This window comes from Camelina sativa, chromosome 18, assembly GCF_000633955.1.
Source record: "Camelina sativa cultivar DH55 chromosome 18, Cs, whole genome shotgun sequence".
Lineage (NCBI taxonomy): Eukaryota > Viridiplantae > Streptophyta > Magnoliopsida > Brassicales > Brassicaceae > Camelina > Camelina sativa.
The window spans coordinates 15,105,643-15,112,241 of NC_025702.1; positions in this window are offsets into that span (position 1 = coordinate 15,105,643).

Genomic DNA, 6,599 nt, shown 5'->3' on the forward strand with positions numbered 1-6,599 from the left:
GAGATGGATCATACTCCAAGGGATGTCTCCGGCCATTCTCCAATATTCATCGTTGTCTGTATACGTCAACGTATAGTGATTTCTACATACACAGCTATTTCCGTCGCCTACTTAGAAAAATTAAATTATGTATGTGGTTTGTACATTTAATACGTTTGTAGAACTGATCAAAGCAGTACACCACTAAAACAAATCATTAGACTACAAAACAACACACTAACACAAATAATTAGACTACATATTTTCTTTTACTTGTGTATTTGTATATCGTTGCAAAGAAAATATGCATATGAACTAAGTACTTGTTTTTTCTTGTATAGTTTTGATGATAGCTTTCGAGAAACAAAATGTAAGATGATATATTTTATTTTTCTTCAACTAAAAACATTTTTTTTAAGTTACTTACAATTAACTGTCACTCCAAACATATTAGACAGATCATCTACGAGACACTTATTATAGTTCTCGAACGCGAAAATATCGACTTCCCCTACGACGCTTCCCTTATAATATACTTTGACGATGTGAGTAAAAGAAAATGAAGACTCCATTGATTGATGTCTTTACCTCAAAACCATATGTGATTCAAGTATTTATATTAGAACTAGGATCGTGCCCGCGCTACGGGAATATTTTTTCTACTGTTTTATTTTAATTATTTTGAGGACAATTTTGGTATAGTGTTGACTCTCACCACATACTTTAACTATATCTTCTTGTTGTAGCTTTCCCACAGCATTCATACTCTTACCTCTCATTATTTTTCTATTGCCAGAGATAATTCCAATATGTGAAGTCGTGTGGTTACCGTATCTCTTACTGGATTCAAAATGCGTCTCCGAAAAAATACAAAGCAACATTGTCATTTTGACTGATTACTTTGTTATTTCCATTGAACATCCAATATTCCAATTTTTCCTACTATCTCCGTTAAAGAATAACAAACTTCACCGTAGTTCTCACAATTAATCACAAGCAGAAATCAAATATTGGATGTTCTTACAATTTTTCGGTTTGTTAATTGAACGACAACCATTTCTTTACCTATTTTATCTTTATACGAATTGGACTATTTACTTGGCTTTTAATTATGAGTACAATTAGATTTCTACGTAATTGTATTTTACTATTAGCCTGTTGGGCTTGGACCGTTTTTTAAAAATGCTGCAAATTAAGTATAAAAGGTGACATAGAAAGAGAGATGAATATTATTGGATATCAAAGTTGAATTGTATTAATTCTTATAATTTGATTGGCTAGCTATTTTAACTGAAGTGTCAGCTCCATAATTCTCCAAAATGATGATGTGTCAACACGGGAAAGAAATGCATCCTACTTTTATTGTATTGATTTATCATTATTATGATTGTTCATTTAAATTTGTAAATTATCTACGTATTTTGTATTAATTCCAAATAAATATGTATAGTTATGTTTTTATTAACAATCTGCATCCTATTATCAAAATAGATGAAAACAATCTAAAAACAAAGTTATGTATTAAAACAAAAATCTAAGAAGAAATCTCAATTAGAAAGACAAGACTGCATTTTCTTAATTAAAAATATATTTAATTGATATTAATCAATGTCATTTGATAGATTTTCTTTAACATTTTTGATATAATCTTAATGTCCATGACTGAGAATTTAGAGAGTTTTAGATTGTAGCTTTTGAAGATAATTTTTTAGTTAATTTAAGTAAAATTTCTATACAAAATAATGAATAAACTCAGATTCATAAAATAATTAAATTAAAACAGGATCTCTAATTTTGATGGGAAAAAAACATTATCTCTAGTTTCTTTAAAATAAAATATGATAATGAATCAATGGTTAAAAGTACAGCTTATGGTTCTTTCTTATTTACCGGAGTTTTGATTCCAAGTAATTGTGTTTTTCTTTTTTTTTTTCAAAAGTAATAGTGTTGGTTATGTGTAGAATCTTGTCTATCCAAATTATGTAACATAAAAAAGAAAAAATTTGCTATAATAATATAAAGAAAATGTTAAATGACATATGTATATATCAAGAGTCGAAAACTAATAAAACGAAAAAGAAAAAAAAAAACAAAAGCTAGGGTTTTTACTTCTCCGAAGAACTTCTTTTTGAACTCGTCAGCTAGCTAGGGTTTTTTTCTTTCCATCCTTCATATCCAACGATTGGGCGATGAAAGCTCCAAGATTAGGAAGTGAAGAGGTTTCATATTCGGATAGGATTAGTCACTTACCTGACGATTTGCTTTTCCGAACATTCTCGTTTATTCCGGCAAGACATGCCATCTCGACAAGCTTATTGTCTAAACGATGGAAGCTTGTGTGGAAGATGATGCCAACACTTGATCTTGATGAATACTCTTTTCCCTACTGTGGCTCCCATCGATTTGACAAATTTTGTCGCATGTACTTGAAATCACATGAAGCTCAGGTTCTTAAGAGTTTGGATCTCAAACTTATGACACATCTCAATGGTATAGATAGTATGTTATCAAATATACAGTCCATTCTTCTTGAGATCACAATCAATTCTAATAGTGACAGTCACAGTCCTATTAGATTCTCACGGTGTCTTCATGTCTACCAAATACTGATCGTGATGAAACTCCAGAACAGTGTAGTTGTGGATGTTTTAACCCCGGTTTGTTTCCGGTCCTTGAAATGTTTGCACCTCACAAAGTGAAATACTCGTGCCGAGAATCCTTCACCACTCTTTTATCAGCTTGTCCTGTTCTTGAAGATCTAAATCTCTTCATCAAAAGAGACCGCTATGACTGTCTGGGCTCGTTTACCATATCGGTACCTTCTTTACAGAGATTATCTATATGTGAAGGGACATTCCTCCGTAGCACCATGTTTGAGATAAATACTCCTTCTTTGAAGTACTTAGAAATTTCGGGTCGTCTCTTTTGCTTTAAGTTTGTTGAGGATATGCCCATGTTAGCTGAGGCCCTTATTAAATCTTATGATTATGAATATAAGAATAAGAACCTCATGAGATTTCTTGTAAGTGTATGTGGGAAAGCTCAAGTTAAAGATGAAGTTCAGGAAACTGTACAAAATATGTCTGCACAAGCTTCTGTCTCGGCACAGGCGTCCGATGTATGCACAAGCGTCTGTCTGATAAAAGAGCATCAGAAGCCTGTTGATTTTGTTTGTATGTCTTGGTTTTGAAGATTTATGAAGATATACTTAAGGCATGTTTTGGGATATTACTTGGAGGTAAAGCACGAAGAAAAAGGAAGCTTGAAGATATTTAGAAGATTTAATGGAAAAAGGAAATATTCGTTTAACAAAGAATAAAGTTAAATGAAATATTTCCTCTTGATTTTAGGAAAGTTGTTAGCCTTGGGAGAGGCATGAAATCCCTTAAATATAGAGGGTCTAAGACTTAGAAACTTATCTCTTTAGAACGTGAAAAAGAGAGGAAAAACCTTGTAAGCCTTTTGGCATCTTTGGGGGAAAAAGGTGAGGGTTTGGAGGAAAAACCTTGTAAGCCTTGAGTCCTGGGTGTAGATCAGTGTTGTTGATCTTAGGGATCTCTTAGTGGGTTGGGAATAGATTGGGAACAAGTTAAGAAAATATCTTAGGTTTGTGTAAGTCCAATATTGAGCACTAACTGTAATTGTGCTCAAGAAGTATTACCAACAAAGTTTGAGGACATAGGCATTTGCTGAACCTCGTTAAAAATTGTGTGTCTCTTGTCTCTTCTACACTAACAAGTGGTATCAGAGCAGGCATCTGTGCAGAGTCTGACTCAACAAACGGGTGAAGATCTTGGGAAGAAGAACATGGAGGCACAATCGATGTTATTCATGGCAAAAGACTTATTGGTGTTAGATCCAGATTATTATGGGATGTGGAAGGTGTTGATGATGCATAGAATTAAAGGAATTCATGAAGATGCATGGACAGCAGTCGAACTTGGATGGGAGTCGCCGAAACAGACTGCTGTTGATTCTGACGGAAATCAGGTGGTTGTTCTAAAACCCAACACAGAGTGGTCAAAATCTGACAAAGCTTTGTCCAGATTGAATTCTCTGGCACTTTCAGCAATATTTGGTGGCGTTCGCAGGGATCAGTTCTCATTGATTCAAGGTTGTACCTCTGCTAAAGAGGCTTGGGAGATTCTGCAAACTATCTTTGAAGGTACAACAAGTGTGAAACGCATAAGGTTAGATATTCTTGCTTCTGAGTTTGAGAACCTAAGGATGTATGAGTTCGAGAACATTACTGCTTTTAGTGGTAGAATTTATGTTATTGCGAATGAAGCTAGATCTCTTGGAAAGAATTACAAAAACAGGAAGTTGGTCAAGAAATTGTGGAGGGGTTTAGCTCATAGATATCATCCTGTAAAAATTGCGATGGATGTTGCTCTTGATATAAACAATATGTCTTTTCAGGAGGTAACAAGTAGATTGCTAAACTATGAGTTGCAATACTTATCGTCTGATGTAGGTAAGAACACACAAGGAATTGATGTTTTCTCAGTCTAGTGAAGAGAATGCAATGGCTAATAAAATAGGAGAACTTAAGAGTTTTGTGGTGCATAAAGGACAAAAGAGTTTGAAGATCATAGGAGAACAAAAAAGGAATAAGGTTCAGTGTCATGGTTGTCAGGGCTTTGGTCATTTTAAATCAGATTGTCCTTCAGTGAGGAAGAAAGGGTTCAAGAGTCTGCATTCGCTAAAAAGGAAGAAAAACACACAAAAGCCTCAAACAAACAAGTCAAAGTTTGTTGCACTTTGTTGCTCAACGAAACTTGCTGCTGATAAGTTGGAACTGAAGTCTGATAATGGAACAATTTGTTGTACGGATCAGGACTCTGAGCCAGCAGAAGAAGAACTTAAATTGTTGTTGAATGATCAAATCAACACTCTGGGGAAAGATCTGATACAAAGGGAAAAGGAAAATCAGAGGCTTGTCACAGAGAATAATGATTTGTTAAGCAAAATTTCAAATCTAGAAGAAGATCTAGCTCTGGAGAAAGTAAAGTCTTGTGATTTAGATAAACGTTTAGAAGATCAGATAAGAAGCATCAATAAGTTGAGCAGAGGAACAAAGGATCTTGACAAGATTCTGACAACTGGTAGAACATGTAATGTCAGATGGGGTTTGGGTTACCATGGAAGTGATTCTGGTGCAACTACTCAGTTTGTTAAAGGAGAAACCTTGGCTTCAAAAGTTGTAGATTCAAGTCTCTGTATATCTCCGTCAAAGGTCCGAAACGTGTCTGTCAGCAAGGAGACTAGTTACAACTGGCTGAAATCTTGGCAAGCATTTGTACACAACAACTTTAAGAGAAGAGTGATTGGTTGTTGGTATTGTAGGAAATCTGGTCATATCAAAGCTCAGTGTTACAAGTTCTTGAATAGGGTAACACAAGTCATGAGAAGGAAGAAATTTTACAAAGAGTGTCAAAGATTCAATCAAATTTAGATCAAGAAGCATGATTTATATCGTCCTGAAGACTACACAAAGCATGCATCAAGGGACAAACATTTGTATTCTGACAGTGGCTACTCAAGGAATCAGGGAGGTGTTCAAAGCAAGAGACGACATCTAAGACATGTGCATGAAAAATTCCAAGATTCAGGCCAATGGAGAAAACGTTGGAGACCGAGATGTTGAGCCAAAGGATGTCGTCTCACATACCAGATAATAAGAAGAAAGACAATTGTCTGTTTGACGACTGATCAAAGTCTTGTGCTGATGGTTGATATTTCAGGATGCTTTGTCAAGGATGCTTTGTCAAGGTAAACTTGAGCTCTTAATGTTTTTTAATGAGTTTTACCACTCAAGCAGGGGGAGATGGTGTAAGAAGAATATGATTTTTGTTTATGGGGGATTTTCCAAGATGTTTTTTTATTATGGGGGAGTCTTCAAGAGGTTGTGCTATGGATTTCCAAGAATCATGAAGTGTTGTGCTTGAGTTATAAAACTCAGTAAAAAAGGGGGAGAATATAAGTGTATGTGGGCAAGCTCAAGTTGAAGATGAAGTTCAGGAAGATGTACAAAATATGTCTGCACAAGCTTCTGTCTCGGCACAGGCGTCTGATGTATGCACAAGCGTCTGTCTGATAAAAGAGCATCAGAGGCCTGTTGATTTTGTTTGTATGTCTTGGTTTTGAAGATTTATGAAGATATACTTAAGACACGTTTTGGGATATTACTTGGAGGTAAAGCACGAAGNAAGGTAAAACACGAAAAAAAGGAAGCTTGAAGATATTTAGAAGATTTAATGGAAAAAGGAAATATTCGTATAACAAAGAATAAAGTTAAATGGAATATTTCCTCTTGATTTTAGGAAAGTTGTTAGCTTTGTGAGAGGCATGAAATCCCTTAAATATAGAGGGTCTAAGACTTAGAAACTTATCTCTTTAAAACGTGAAAAAGAGAGGAAAAACCTTGTAAGCCTTTTGGCATCTTTGGGGGAAAAAGGTGAGGGTTTTTGTTTCTAAGTGAGAGTCCTGGGTATAGATCAGTGTTGTTGATCTTAGAGATCTCTTAGTGGATTGGGAATAGATTGGGAACAAGCTAAGAAAAGATCTTAGGTTTGTGTAAGTCCAATATTGAGCACTAACTGTAATTGTGCTCAAGAAGT